This window comes from Manis javanica, chromosome 2 (assembly GCF_040802235.1).
Source record: "Manis javanica isolate MJ-LG chromosome 2, MJ_LKY, whole genome shotgun sequence".
NCBI classification, from domain to species: domain Eukaryota; kingdom Metazoa; phylum Chordata; class Mammalia; order Pholidota; family Manidae; genus Manis; species Manis javanica.
The window spans coordinates 224,681,484-224,697,413 of NC_133157.1; the positions used below are offsets into that span (position 1 = coordinate 224,681,484).

The 15,930-nt window shown below is 44.0% G+C and overlaps 1 protein-coding gene across 7 annotated transcripts in view; it reads left to right on the plus strand.

The window, feature by feature from the left end:
- Nucleotides 1-15,930, plus strand: part of TRAPPC9 (trafficking protein particle complex subunit 9) — a 588,199-nt gene that overhangs the window by 129,131 nt on the left and 443,138 nt on the right. The gene's annotated exons all lie outside the window — the stretch shown is intronic.

Below are 15,930 nucleotides of genomic sequence, written 5' to 3' on the forward strand. Positions count from 1 at the left end.
TTTTGTTCTTGGGTAGTTTTTTGATTACCAGTTCAATTTTGTTGCTGGGCATCGGTCTGTTCAGATTTTCTGTTTCTTTCTTGGTCAGCCTTGGAAGGTTGTATTTTTCTAGAAAGTTGTCCATTTCTTCTAGGTTATCCAATATGTTAGCATATAATTTTTCAGAGTATTATCTCATAATTGTTTGGATTTCTGTGGTGTCGGTAGTGATTTTTCCTTTCTCATTTCTGATTCTGTTTATGTGTGTAGATTCTCTTTTTTTCTTGATAAGTCTTGCTAGGGATTTACCTATTTTGTTTATTTTCTCAAAGAACCAGCTCCTGTTTTCATTGATTCTTTCTATTGTTTTATTCTTGTCAATTTTATTTATTTCTACTCTAATATTATATCCCTCCTTCTAGTGACTTTGGGCTTCATATGTTCTTCTGTTTCTAGTTTCATTAATTGTGAGTTTAGACTGTTCATATGGGATTGTTCTTCTTTCCTGAGGTGGGCCTGTATTGCAGTATACCTCCTCTCAGCATGGCCTTCACTGCGTCCCACAGATTTTTCATTGTTGAGTTGTTGTTTTCATTTGTCTGTATATATTGCTTGATCTCTCTTTTTATTTGATTATTGATCCATTGATTATTTAGGAGCTTATTGTTAAACTTCCATGTGTTTGTGGGTGCTTTTGTTTTCTTTGTGTAATTTATTTCTAGTTTCCTACCTTTGTGGTCTGAGAAGTTGTTTGGTATAATTTTTCAATCCTTCTGAATTTACTGAGGATCTTTTTGTGGCCTAGTATATGATCTATTCTCAAAAATGTTCATGTGCACTTGAGAAGAATGTGTATCCTGCTGCTTTTGGGTGGAGTGTTCTGTAGATGTCTGTTAGATCCATCTGTACTAATGTATTGTTCACTGCCTCTCCTTATTTATTTTCTGTCTGGTTGATCTGTCCTTTGTAGTGAGTGGTGTGTTGAAATATCCTAAAATGAATTCCTTGCATTCTGTTTCCCCCTTTAATTCTGTTAGTATATGTTTCACATATGTACGTGCTCCTATGTTTGGTGCATAGATATTTATAACGGTTATATCCTTTTGTTGGACTGACCCCTTTATCATTATGTAATGTCCTTCTTTATCTCTTTGTTGCTTTCTTTGTTTTGAAGTCTATTTTGTGTGATACAGGTACTGCAATGTCTGCATTTTTCTCCCTATTAGTTGCATGAAATATCTTTTTCCATCCCTTCACTTCTTTTTTCTTTTTCCCTGCCCTTATCCGTCCCTTCTCACCCATCCTCCCCAGTCCCTTTCCCTTTGGTAACTGTTAGTCCATTCTTGGGTTCTGTGATTCTGCTGCTGTTTTGTTCCTTCAGTTTTTCTTTATTCTTATACTCCACATATGAGTGAAATCATTTGATACTTGTCTTTCTCTGCCTGGCTTATTTCACTGAGCATAATACCTCTAGCTCCATCCATGTTGTTGCAAATGGTAGAATTTGTTTTCTTCTTATGGCTGCATAATATTCCATTGTGTATATGTACCACATCTTCTTTATTCATTCATCTACTGATGGACACTTAGGTTGCTTCCATTTCTTGGCTATTGTAAATAGTGCTGCAATAAACATAGGGGTGCATCTGTCTTTTTCAAACTGGGCTGCTGCATTCTTAGGGTAAATTCCTAGAAGTGGAATTCCTGGGTCAAATGGTATGTCTATTTTTAGTGTTTTGAGGAACCTCCATAGTGCTTTCCACAATGGTTGAACTAGTTTACATTCCTACCAGCAGTGTAGGAGGGTTCCCCTTTCTCCACATCCTCACCAACATTTGTTGTTGTTTGTCTTTTGGATGGTGGCCATCCTTACTGGTGTGAGATGATATCTCATTGTGGTTTAATTTGCATTTCTCTGATGACTAGCGATGTGGAGCATCTTTTCATGTGCCTTTTGGCCATCTGAATTTCTTCTTTGGAGAACTGTCTATTCAGCTCCTCTGCCCATTTTTTAATCAGATTATTTGCTTTTTGTTTGTTGAGGTGGGTGAGCTCTTTATATATTTTGGATGTCAAGCCTTTATCAGATCTGTCATTTATGAATATATTCTCCCATACTGTAGGGTACCTTTTTGTTCTTTTGATGGTGTCCTTTGCTGTACAGAAGCTTTTCAGCTTGATATAGTCCCACTTGTTCATTTTTGCTTTTGTTTCCCTTGCCCGGGGAGATATGTTCATGAAGAAGTCACTCGTGTTTATGTCCAAGAGATTTTTGCCTATATTTTTTTCTAAGAGTTTTATGGTTTCATGACTTACATTCAAGTCTTTGATGACTTACATTCAAGTCTTTGATGCATTTCAAATTCACTTTTGTTTATGGGATTAGACAGTGATCCAGTTTCATTCTCTTATGTGTAGCTGTCCAGTTTTGCCAGCACCATCTGTTGAAGAGGCTGTCATTTCCCCAATGTATATCCATGGCTCTTTTATTATATATTAATTGACCATATATGCTTGGGTTTATATCAGGGCTCTCTAGTCTGTTCCATTGGTCTATGAGTCTGTTCTTGTGCCAGTACCAAATTGTCTTGATTACTGTGGCTTTGTAGTAGAGCTTGAAGTTGGGGAGCGAGATCCCCCTCCATCTCTTCACTTTTACTCTGTGTCTGTCTTTGGATTTGAAGTGAGTCCCTTGTAGGCAGCATATAGATGTCTCTTGTTATTTTATCCATTCTGTAACTCTAGGTCTTTTGATTGGTGCATTCAGACCATTTACATTTAGGGTTATTATCGGTAGATGTGTACTTATTGCCATTGTACACTTTAGATTCATGGTTACAAAAGGTTCAAGGGTAGCTTCTTTAGTATCTAACAATCTGACTTAACTCACTTAGTATGCTATTTCAAACACAATCTAAAGGTTCTTTTTTTTCCTCTCCCTTTTTTCTCTTCCTCCTCCATTCTTCATATACTAGGTGTCATATTGTGTACTCTTTGTGTATCCCTTGACTGACTTCGGGGGTAATTGATTAATTTTGCATTTGCTTAGTAATGAATTGGTCTACTTCCTTTACTGTGGTTTTATTTTCTCTGCTGACAGCTATTTAGCCTTAGGAGCAGTTCCATCTATATCAGTCCCTCCAAATACACTGTAGAGACTGTTTGTGGGAGGTAAATTCCCTCAGTTTTGTTTATCTGGAATTTGTTTATTCCCTGCTACAACTTTAAATGATAATCTTGCTGGGTACAGTATTCTTGGTTCGAGGCCCTTCTGTTTCATTGCATTAAGTATATCATGCCACTCCCTTCTGACCTGTACTGTTTCTGCTGAGAGTCTGATATAGCCTGATGGGCCAACCCTCTGTAGGTCATCTTTTTTCTCTCTCTGGCTGCTTTAATACTCTGTCTTTATCCCTGATCTTTGTCATTTTAATTATTATATGTCTTTGTGTTGTCTTCCTTGGGCCCCTTGTGTTGGGAAATCTGTGCAGCTCCATAGCCTGAGAGACTATCTCCTTCCCCAGACTGGGGAAGTTTTCAGCAATTACCTCCTCAAAGATGCTTTGTATCTCTTTTTCTCTCTCTTCTTCTGGTATCCCTATAATGTCAATATTGTTCTGTTTGGATTGGTCACACAGTTTTCTCAATATTGTTTCATTCCTAGAGATCCTTTTTTTCTGTGCCTCAGCTTCTTTGAATTCCTCTTTTCTAATTTCTGTTCCATTTGCCATCCCCTCCACTGTGTCTGTCTGCTTTTACGTTCCTCCAAATTGTATTTTTCATTTCAGATATTGCATTCTTTAATGATTAAATCTCCATCTGGAATTCATCGCTGTGTTCTTGAACATTTTTTTAACCTCCACGATCATGTTTATGATTTTTATTTTGAAATTTCTTTCAGGAAGATTGATAAGTTCAGTTTCACTTGGGCCTTTTTCTGGTATTTGTAGGATTTTGGTTTGAGCTAGGTTCCTTTGACATTTCATATTTATATGTGGTGCCCTCTAGTGCCCAGAAGCTCTACTCTCTGTAGCTGCTCAACCCCTGGAGCAATGTTGGGGGTTCGCAGGGGAGCGGCACTGGTGTCTGGGGGGAGGAAAGCTGTTTCCTGCTTCCCAGCTGCTGTGCCTGTCTCCACTGTCAGAAGCAGTGGGCTGATTGCACAGGTGTAAGTCTCTCTGCTTTGCACTTGTAGCTGCCATAGGTGTGGCTTCCCTCTGGCTGTCCTGATGCCAGGGCAGGGGCTGCCAGTTTGTGAACCAGTGTGGACTGGCAGGGAGGAAGGCTTAGTGGGCTGCATGTCACAGTTGGGAGCCTTGGAGCTGTATAGCCAGCTGGGGTCTGGAGTGCCTGAAGCTCTTGAAAGTTTCCAACCTTCTGGGCAGAGTGCGCCCAGACAATTTTGTCCACCTGTCCTTTTTCCTGAGCATTAAGCTCTGTGCAGTCCTTTCCCCTTTAGCAGCCCTCTTGCTGTTAGGAAGTCTCTCAGTCTGCTTGTATTTCTTTTGTCCCAGAGCAGCCAGATATGAATCCCTGTTTTCCACAAGTGGTTAGACTCTCAGTCTCTCCAAGTATTCTGCCTGTCTGAGCTTTCCAACCCCACTAATCTCCAGAGCACCATGCAGTGTAGGTTTGTGCTCCCAGAGCAGATCTCCAGGGAAGGGTGTCAGCAGTCCTCGGCTTCCCCCTGCTCCCTGCTCCATTTCTCTCCCTCCTGCCGGTGAGCTGGGGTGGGGTGGGTTGGGTCCCGCCAGATCGCGGCTTTGCTCCTCTAGCCTTTTCCAGGAAGTCTTCTCTTTTCCCAGATGTAGGCAGTCTGTCGCATCTTCTTTCCTGTCGCTCTTTCAGGATTAGGTGTATTTGCTGTATTTTCATATTGTATGTGGTTTCGGGAGGAGGTTTCAGTCTTACTTCTCACGCTGCCGTATTTTTCTCCATTGAATTCTTAAGTTGCTGTTGGGTTCCTGTACCTCTAAAGGTTATTTTGAAGATGACAAAGGACCATGGCCTCCCACTTGTGGTGATGGGTTGGTCTGCATCCTGACTGACCCTTCTATCACAATCACCCCCCTTTTCTCCCCTGAAAAGTCCATCTTCTGGTCTCTTGAGTCTCATCCCTGACTTCCAGCTTCGTTTCTCCTCAGCCTCATTTACCAGTTCTTCCTTGCCTCACTGCTCCTGACCTCTGTTCCCCAGGATGTTGTCCACGGACCTTCAGTTTTCAGTTTGTCATCGTCACACTTTACCTAGGAAATGTCATCTTTGCTGATTTTTGCGGCACGTGGGATTTGACCGTGTTCTCAGTCTGCTCTCCGAGTCGCCGTCCCACGGTTTCTGGGCCTCCTTGTCCTTCCGGGTTTCCCTGTGCACCTGGGACCCGACGCGCCCACCGCTGCCTCTGGAGCAGATGAGCCCCTCCGTTCTCTTCCATTCCATCATGGTCCATGGGTGTCTTTCACCTGGTGTCCACCACGCCTCCTCTTGGTGCCACGCTTGTGTCTTGCTTCTTCTTCAGCTCCTGAGTCCAGTCAAACAGCAAATTCTTTGTCCTGTACCTCATAAGTGACAAGTAGATTGGATTGTGGTGTCTGATCATGTCTAAACATCTTGTATCTGTAGATCTAATATCATGCTTGGCACACAGTATTAAGATTTTCATTGATTCTTTTGTATTGTGAAAAATCATGCATAATATAAAATTTAATTACTTTAGATGTATAGTTTAGTACCATGGAGTACATTCTTATTGTCGTGAAATCATCAGCGGTATCTGTTTCTAGAACTGTTCATCATCTCAAATAGAAGCTCCGTCTCCATTAATCCATAACTCCCATCTCTCTACCCTGCAGCCTCTGGTAACCTCTGCTCTACTTTCTGTGTCTGTGAACCTGACTCCTCTTATAAATGGAATCCCTCATATAAGTGGGATCATACAATATTTGTCTTTTTGTGTCTGGATTACCTCACTGAGTATAATACCTCAAGGTCCATCCATGTTGTAGCATGTGTCAGATTTTCCTTCCTTTTCAAAGGCCGAGTAATATTACACTGTGTGTATAGACCACATGTTGCTTATTCATTTGCTGATAGATACTCGGGTTGCTTCTACGTCTGGGTTGTTGTAAGTCATGCTGCCATGAACACAGTGCACAGGTATCTGAGTCCCTGCTGACACTGCTTTGGGGTGTACACCTGGAAGCGGGGTTGCTGTGTCACATGGTAACTCTGCGCTTCACTTATTGAGGAAACATCATACCATATTCCTCAGCTGTGCCATTTTACATCCCTGCAGCAGTGTGCAGGGCCACATGCTTGACTTCTGTGTCACTCTGTTATGTTTCTTTTTATGACCAAAGGAGAAAGTAAGTCACGCACATTTTAAAGTTGTCATTCATGATGTTTGTCTATTCGAATGAAGAGAGTAAGTTTTTGAGACAGCATATCAGGGGTCTTTGCCGGGGATGTCAGGGCATCTCAAATTGAAGCTTGGTAGTCATTAATCAAAATTAATTGATTCATGGAGGTTGGGGGCAGGCACAGTGGGTCACCTGGACATAGTGATGAAGTGTCTCTTGACCACTGCTGCTTATGAGACAACAGGCCACCTGTACTTTATGTGGCTTGCCTCTGAATCTCAAATGCAAAAATGACAGAGCTGAGCACCCAGGGGAGTTACTGGGGGTGGCCTCCCAGCAAGGCAGTGGCTGTAGTGGTCTTTAGGTGCCTTCCCACGTTAGTCCCCACTTGTTAGAAACCACCATGATTTATATTTTATATCTGTGTATCATTGCATCTGTCTTAATGGTCCATGCGCTTCAGGGGAATCTGTATCCTAACCTAACCAGTGGAGTGGTGTTCTCTGGGAACAGGCAAATGACGACTTGGTGGGTGAGGCAGAAGGTCAGGCTTGCTTGGTGCTCTTGAGAAACAAGTTTTATAGCTTGTTTGAGAAAGCTGCCTGAACTAACCTGGTCTTTTTAACACACACACATCATGGGCATGGATGGGCACACATGTTCTGGGAGTTGTTGGCAGCTGTCTATGTCCATGAGGAATGGCTAATACCACTTAAAGTGGAGCTGAGAAAAAGAAACTTCAGTGATGCTACTGAGCACCTGAGTCAAGCCAGACCTGAAGGCCCGATCTTGCTCTGGACTCACAGTTCAGTGAATAAAGAATCCCTTTATTTTTAAGCCATTTTCAGTTATGTTCCTATTACCTCCAATGTAAAAATGTTAAAATGACAGACCTTAATCTCAGGAACATCAGTTAATATGTAAAATAGATAAATTACTTGCATCTTTAAAATAGCATATTGGTTTAAATTTTATCTATGGGACCGTTTTTGAAGTGGGAAGGTCTGGGAAGTATTGATGAACCCATATCACAAAAGCAAAGGGTTTTAAAAGTTTCTAAGGTAACAGTTTTCTATATATCTGATTTAAATTTACCATGACAACTTTATTCTTTCAGATTAACCCAGCGAACTAAATTTCAAGTCAAAGGTGTTGACATTATTTTGGATTTTTAAAAGCAATTTTAATAACTTATGAAGTGATTACATTTCATATTATGAGTATACAAAGGGTAACCAAGGACATAAGTAGTCAGTATAGAGTCTTAGCCATGTTATTCTTCTATCCAGCTGGAGAGTTTTGAGTTTCTACTGAATATAAGGATTGTAGCAATTTTCTCATTGGTTTATTTCTTTGCTCAAGAATTAACTTGGGCTCATTTTTTTTCATGTATAACCTTTAAAGTCCATCTAGCATGTTACAGAACATTTGAAACTACACAGGCACACCTCATATTACTGTGCTTTGCAGATATTGTTTACAAACTGAAGGTTTGTGGCAACCGTGCACCGAGCAAGTCTACCGGCACTGTTTTCCCAGCACCATCTGCTCACTTGTGGTTTCTGTGTCACGATAACTCCTGCATATTTCAAACTTTTTCATTATTATTATAAAGATGAGCTGTGATTATGACTTGCTGAAAGCTCACATGATTTTTTGCAAGAAAATATTTTTTAGCAATAAAATACTCTTAAATTCAGTCATGGGCTTTTTTTTTTTTTTTTTTTTTTTTGTAGACATAGTGCTATTGCACACTTAATAGACTACAAGATAAAGCAAACAATGTTTATATGCACCAGGTAACCAAAAAATTCATTTGACTCGCTTTATCTTGATGTTCGCTGTATTGTGGTCCAGAATGAACCTGCCGTATCTCTGAGGTGTGCCTGATATTCTGGATTGGACCTGAAAACAGCAGTTCTTTGATGAAAAAGGGGTATTGGTTAGGTGTTCCTACCGAACTTGTCATTAAAAAAGGATGAGAAAACATAAATATGATAGTGTCTTTGCTGACCTGTATTTCAGCTTTGTACTGTCTGCTGTGACACCCATACATTGATCTCTTAATTTATCTTTTATTCCTAGAACTCCTGTTTGATTCTTGTTTATAAGTATCAGTTCAACAGTGAAAGTCTCCATCTTGTTATCTTTCTTAAAAACCATATGAATTAGTTATTTCAGAGTTTGTGTTTGATGACACCAATATCTTTCTATCCTCTGGGCCTACTTCTTTTATGTTTTTTTAAATTTGTCCTATTAATTAATATGCCTGATCATGTTAAAATTAAATGTTGGGCATTATATGGAAAGTTTCGGTTTTGCTTCATGTATTTTGAAAGTCTGTTACCAAGTACACACACACTTAGCATTATTATATTTTTTTGATGAACTGGCTCTTTTTTTCATTATGAAATGTGCCTATTTATCCCTTTGCATACACTGAAATATCCTTTGATATTAATACTGCCACACTAGATTCATTGTTTGTGTGGCATGTCTTATTCATTGCTTATTTCTTATGTGGTATATATTTTTTCCCCATGCTTTTATTTTGCTTCAGTGTTTTGATATTTGAGGAGTGTTTCAAGAATGTGATGTGCGTGCGGTCGGGTCCTGTGCTTTATCAGGTGTTTGTATGGATGGTTGAAGTCTACCTTCTTGATGTTTGCTTTCTGTTTGTCTCATCTGTGTTTTGTTCTTCTTTCTCTCCTTTTCTGCCTTTATTTGGGAGAAAAAATATTTCCTGTTTTCTATTTTGTCTTCTCTACTGACTTTTAAAGCCAAATCTCTTTTTTAAAGGTACTTGCTGTAGAGATTAAGGCGTGCGTCTTTAGTGTAGTCTCTCATCACATGATGTAACACCCTGTCCCCTCCGTGTGCTCGGTGCCTAACGGAACAGCGCAGAGCGGGGCGATCCACATCCCCCCGAGGAAAAGGCACGTGCTGCCCGGTCGGCATGGGGGCTTTGCCAGTCTGACCTGGAGGCGAGCTGGCTGTAGGCTTTGTCGTGGCTCGCCGCTGCTCCTGGCGTCCAGGGGTGCGGGAGGTCTCGGGGTCTGGGCGCAGGAGAGGCCCTCTGCCTGCTGCCCGCTCTGCTCCCGTAGGCCGCGTCTCTCCATGTGGAGCCTGGCTGCTGGGTCCATGGGCTGCAGGGAGCTCTCTTTCATCTCCCGCCCGCTGCCCCTCTGGCTTTCTGCACTCTGGGGGCTCTTCTGCAGCCTGGACTGCTGTAGGCCAGAGCCTTGTGCTCAGTGAAGGTCCCTGGTGCCTCGGAGGAATTGTGTTTTGCTCCTCTGCTCTGCTCCTGGCCTCTGATGGCCATGGTCTTGGAGGAAGGGGTCCCTCCTGTTTCCCTGCCCCAGGCTGGGCAGGCCTGTGCCCTGTGCTTGGAGAAAGCTCGTTACATCTCAGGGCACCTCTCAGCTGTCCTGTGTGCCCAGAAAGTGGGCAGCTGCTTGCCTCTGGGGAAGGTTCTGAGTGACTGGGGTGAGGGGGTCCTCTCAGCTCTCCTGCTGGGCCCGCAGCACACCACATGCTCCGCAAAGGCCTCTGGGAAGGGTGAGAGTGTGTAGGCTGGCTTGGTGACTTCCATGCTGGGAGCTGGCTAAGGCCTACCTTGGCCGGGCTGGGGGGTGGCCTGCCCAGATCAGCACAGGTCGTGTCTGGGTAGGAAGGTCCATCTGCCCACTTCTTGGTGTCAATGAGGGAGGGTGCTTTCTAAGAACCATGTCCTTCAACATGGTCTGTTCAGTGGTGAAGATGGTATTTTAGCCTTTATCTTTTCTCTTTGTTTTGTTTTCACCTTATGCAGAAACTAGGTGGACAAAGGGGGCCTCCTTACTGGGAACCTCCTAAGAAATCTCAGGATTATATCACTGAAAGAACAATTATTTATATGAATGCAATTCAAAGGCTGACTGATTTTCATTTATTTAAGTGTCAGGATCGATTCTGAAAGTAGTGTTGGACTGTGTCAGGCCAGCCCTATACTTTTTCCTCTATATTGATTTTTTTCTTTCAGATTTGGAAGAAAAGATATACTTCTTTCTGTTCTGTTCTCTCCTGTATAGAATACCATAACTGACCTAGCACAAGCATGGTTGTCTAAGATTATTACTTAGAAGAAATAAGAATAGATAAACTGTGTAATTGCGATGTTCTGGGTCTCATGTCAGTGTCAACCCTTGAAGTGGCAAATGGCCTGTGAGTTTTTTATGACCAAAAGTTTTGGTGATCATATTTTCTGCTTCTATAAGGAAAGTATAGTTAGGTGGCAGCTAGACTTTCATTAAAAATGTTCTGTTTGCATGATTTCTTTAATTTCTGGGGTGGAAAAAATAACTCTCAAGGGCATTAGGTGCTCTAGTTTGAAATAATCGTTGGGTGTTCTGATCAAAATAGAACAAGATACAGTGATGCTGTGGGCTGAGTGTTTGGGTCCTTCCTTCACATTCCCCCAAAGTGATTGTATTTGGAGGCACAGTCTTTGGGAGGTAATTAGGCATCTTTCAGTTCATGAAGGTGGGACCCTGTGGTGAAGGGACATGAGAGCTCTTTCTCTCTCTGTGCTTGTGCCTGTTGGGCGCACTGTGAGAATGGGCATCTGCGAAGCAGGCAGTGGGCTTTGCCAGAGCCTGGATCTGCTGGCCTCTTGAACTTGGACTTCCCAGCTTCCAGAATGGCGAGAGAGAAATGTTTGTTTAAACTGCCAGTCTGGTATTTTGTTTCAGCAGCTGGACCAGACTAAGGCAATTGATTTTTAGTGAAATAAATTAGGGAATCATCACTTCCCTCTGATCAAATCATATTCTTATGAGAAGGTTCAGATTCATCACAAGCTTCCTTCCACATTGGCGTGTGGAGCAGAGGCCAGCAGCCCCCAAGGCCTCTGGCTCTTTCGTTTATGTTATCCTGACACCGGTGTCCATGGTCAGGCCTAATCCACGGGGACGGGAAGACTCAGTCACCTCAGGCCTGAGCCCTAACCCTGTTCCTCTGTGACCTTTGGCACATTTCACTTCCCCAAGCTCATTAAATATTTTTGCTGTGAAGCAATTTCAAACATAAAGGTACAAAGAATACCAAAATGAATCTCCGTCATCCAGTTTTAGTGGTTATCAAGATTTTCACACATTTACTTCATCTCTGGCTTTTTCTATTTGCTGAGTTATAAGAATTGTAGGAAAATCCCAGAGATGTCATTTCATTTCACACCTCCATTCTTTTGTATGCATTGCTAAAAAAAGGACTTTTTAAATAAAACCACAGTGTTAATATTTTACTTAAAAACTAATAATTACTTTCAGTAGCATTTAACACCAATCCACAATCAGATTTCCCAGATTGTCCCGTAGCTAATGTTTGTTATCTTTAAAAGGGGGATAGTAATTCCTTTTCCCTCTTTTTGGGCAGGAATTATGTGGTATTCCATACCTATTTCGGATAAAAAAGAAAATCAAAGTTCTGCCATATAGCAGAGCTCTTGCCTTAAAGATTTTAGAGGCTGAAGAGCCTAATACAGTGTTTGGTTCATGTCATACATGTGACTGGGGGTGGTGACCGCAGCTATTTGCCTTGTTTGTGCTGACACAGGGCTGGTCGCCACTGAAAATGAGATGGAGTGCATTTTATTTATTGCAAGTGACTCCTGTGCTTATCCCGTTCTTTGTTGTCCCCAGCATTTCTCCATTCCTCCCCTGGACAGGGAGCCTTCCTTTCCTGCCCAGCAGTCTCATAGTCACCCTCTGTTCTCAATCGTGACCTTCCTTAGTCTCTGAAGTGTCCTATTTTACACAGAAGGACACACGTTTAAGACATGTGCAAAGTAGTTGGCAGTCGATGTACTGCAAAGCCAGCGCTGTCTTCCTCAACCGCAGCCACGTCGTCTTCCCCTTTGCAGTTTTCCGTCCAGATCCCCTGGGCTGCCTGTGCCAGTCAGCCCTCTAGGTGTATACACATGTTGTCAACTTAGCCAGTGCCCTCTGGCACCTGTCTTGGGCAGCCACTCCATCAAGTTTTGTCGTTTATATGATTTTTTATAATGATATGTTGTTACTCATCCTGTGCCCATTTTCATGTTATTCGTTCTTTATAATGTAGCAGGACCTCCAATTTTTGTTTTCCGAGTCCTGTAGCCCTTGACAAAGACCAGATGTCGCTGCTTCTATAAGCCGCCTTCGGCAGAATCAGGCACTCCATGCGCTCTTCGCCCAGGCTTTGATCCTGCCTCTGCCGGGCCACGATGACAGGTTATAATGTGATATTTTGACGTCGTGTTTTCTTTCAACTTGGAACCCCAGAAGTAGAGGCTGCACTGCTTCTGTGTGACTGGGGCACAGCGCTCCAGACACGTAGACGTTTGATGAAAGCTGAGTGGACGCACGCGTGAGCAAACAAATTCAGGGCAGGTTAAGGAAAGAGAGGGGGACATGACTTGATGGGTGAAGAAGAAGTGAGATAGGTCGTGGTGGTGGGGGAGGCCACCGTCTTGCTGCGGTGCTTGCTGGTGGGAGGAGGGATCCTGGGGGATTCCACACCACAGTTGAGGGTGTCCTGCAGGAAGTCTGATCCCGGTGAGGGTCACAGCGTGGACAGGGGCGCCCAGAGCCACTTTGCAGTCCCCACTGCTTGGAGGTGAACAAGGACAGTGGAGGGCCTGGGCCGACTGTTCTGGCTGGCTTCTGGGGATCCGGTGGCTGCTGCCCTGCACTGCATGGACAGAATGTGTGCGTATTTTATTCCTAGACCCATGAGCAGAGAATGACTTTTCCCTACCTCTTTGAGTAAAGGAGGCCAGCCAGCCAGCACATGGTTCCTAATCCCCTCTGTCTCCTAGGCACTCTTGACAAATTAGGGGGACAGACAAGAGAGATGACAAGACTTTCTCCCTTTAAGGAGCTTGTAGTCCGATCTTTATTTTTAGCTGCTAAACCTTAAATAAAATTTAAAGTATCAATTACAATCTCACTACTTACAAAATTTTGTAAGTTGAACTGTCCTTTGTCAAGATTGAGAGAGTGAGAATGTAGTAGCAGTGGCCCACCTCCTCTCCAGATTCTGATCTCTGAGCAGCCTTTCCAACTAGCAGGGCCAGGGCTTCTTGGAGAAATGGTTTGATTCTAGGTCTGGGGCTGGAAGCGAGCCAGGAAGACAACGAGCTGTGGCTGAGTAACAGGGCCTCTTATCCAAGGGACACAGGAACCACCGGAAGGCCAACGACGGGCCAGTTTGAACATCAGAAAGAATGTGATGGCGACCAGTTGAAATACCAAATATGTGAAAATCCATCAGTTCATAATGATACGAATTAATATCCAGTTCACTGGTCATCACTGGAGGCAGTTCTCTACTCCAGTAAGTAGAGAGAAAGACTCGACCATTTGTTAACCCTCCTGTTTGTATCATCTGTGTTTCAGGGTAACCAAATGGTTGATAAGGAAGAAATCCTCCTTATAGACAAATTCTAGTAGTAAGTACAGAGAAATGAGAGAATGAAAATGACCATTTTGTAATCCTTGTTAAAATAATAGGTGTGGGCAAAAATGTGTAGAAGATACTCAAGTCCATTTGAAGAAAGGTTGGTGGGAATTCTCTACTGGATGGACCACACCAACAATTCCACATAAGCCCCTGACTCTGGAAACACCACTGAAATGATGGTGAGGTGGCCAGGTGGTGGGGAAGCTGAGAAGCAGTCCTCATTCGTGGGCCCGGAAGGCGAAGTTCCCAGGATGTGAGTGTGAAGAGAGAAGAAGTAAAGCCAGGACAATTTGCTGGTAGTCATCCTCTGAGTGGGTGATGGCCCCACATCTCCTCTGCTCCTGAAGCAGGTGGCTGTCCGTCTTCCCCTCAGCAGACCCATGTTCCATCTGAGGGAGGGAGGGCACAAAGGCCAGCAGGCAGAGCCAGAGAGCAGGGCCCTGCTACGGTCAAGGCAAGGGAGTGAATAGTGACATGTCCGCCCCTTCACCTGGCTTCTGCCGAGCTCTGAGAATGTGCACAGCCGGGCTTACATTCCACATGGGAAGTTCTTCCGTGGACACCTGACCAGGTCACGAGCGAAGGCCCAAAGTGCAAACACGGCAGGCTTCCGCGGGAGCGGATGCAGCGGAGCCTCACGCAGCAGAGCCCACAGCCTCTGTGCCTCCCCTGGGACGGGGTGTGCGTGAGCGTCTCTCTAGAGAGCTGTGTGTGGCTCAGCCAGGTGACTGGCACTCTTCCTTCTGGGCGACTTTATCAGGGGCCTTTGGCATCCCACTCACTGCCTCCCTCTTTATCTTTGGTAGGGTTTCCTGAGAAGGCCTGATGCAACCTGACAAGATACGCAAGCCTCGAGCGCTCTACCTGACATTAGGCAAATTAGGTCATTTACAGGTTATCAGCAGGAGCCCTTTGGGAGGTTTATCATCTGTGAATCGAAGATGATTTGATTCTGTAAAGCAAGTTGTTCATGCTGCCGATCAACATCACTGTGTTGTGCCCCATATAGGTCTGGTTGCTCTCCTGCCTTCCTGCTCCCTAAAGGATGCTTAGAACAAAATCCCAGGGTTGGCAGTTTGCCAGTTAACACCCGAGCCTGAGGTCAATGAAGACCTTGCCTGGATGTTTGTGCTTTGCGGTCGCCAGTCTCGGCGGGGGCACCGGGCGTTCCGCGGGGACCCTTTTCTCTGCCGCCTTTCTCACCTGTCCTCAGTGCATCCGTGGGACGGCGGTGCAGTTGTCATCCTGCACTCGGATCAGCGCTCCTGCCCACCAGACAGTGTGTGATGCATGGTGTCACCCCATCCTTAGTGATTCTCTAGATGGGAAGGGAAGGCTCAGAAAGGGTGCGTGACTTCCCCTCCTGTGGTCACACAGCAGGCAGGGAAAGACCAAGCCATTCATTTGAGCCTGGGTTGATGCCATTGCTCTGGGGCCCACCGCCTGGTGTATCCCTCTGTTACCGCTGTCACCAGACCTCTGTTTTCCCGTCAGCAGTGGCAGAGAAAGTAGGTGCCAGGAGTGAATCCCCTTCGCAACCCCTACCCCAGTTCCTGCTTGCCTAATTCTTTTACAGAAAAGAGTGAGCAGCCCATGGGCTTAGACCAAATGCGGGATCTTTGACCAGCCCTTCAAGTCACTTGGTCTCAGCTCTTTCACTTGCAAAGCAGGTGGTATGGCTGGGGTGGGGGCTGCCTTCCTGAGTTACTTGTTTTAGAGCGTGTGACCTGCTCCTGAGCTCTGGAATGCTGGCGTCACAGGCTGGGAGCATGTGCTTAGAGCACAGCAGGGACACTAGGCAAACATTTTTTTATTAACTGCATCCTCTTTCCCTCCTTCCTAGTCAAGGGGATGGGGATGGGGTGGAGAAAACAGTCTCATCTCACAACCTTAATGTCTCTATCAAAAATGTTGCCTTGTAATGATTCCCTTAAATATCTGTTATACAGATTGACGATAAACTCCTTGCAGACAGGGCCTCTCATTTTCCTTGGTACCTAGTAATTGGTGGAGAAACATTTGTTAAGTAATAAAATATACTGATTCTCCAGTTCTTCCGTCCTGCTGACCTCCTTGGAATTTGGTAAGAATTTCTTCTCTTGGGAAATTAAATCTT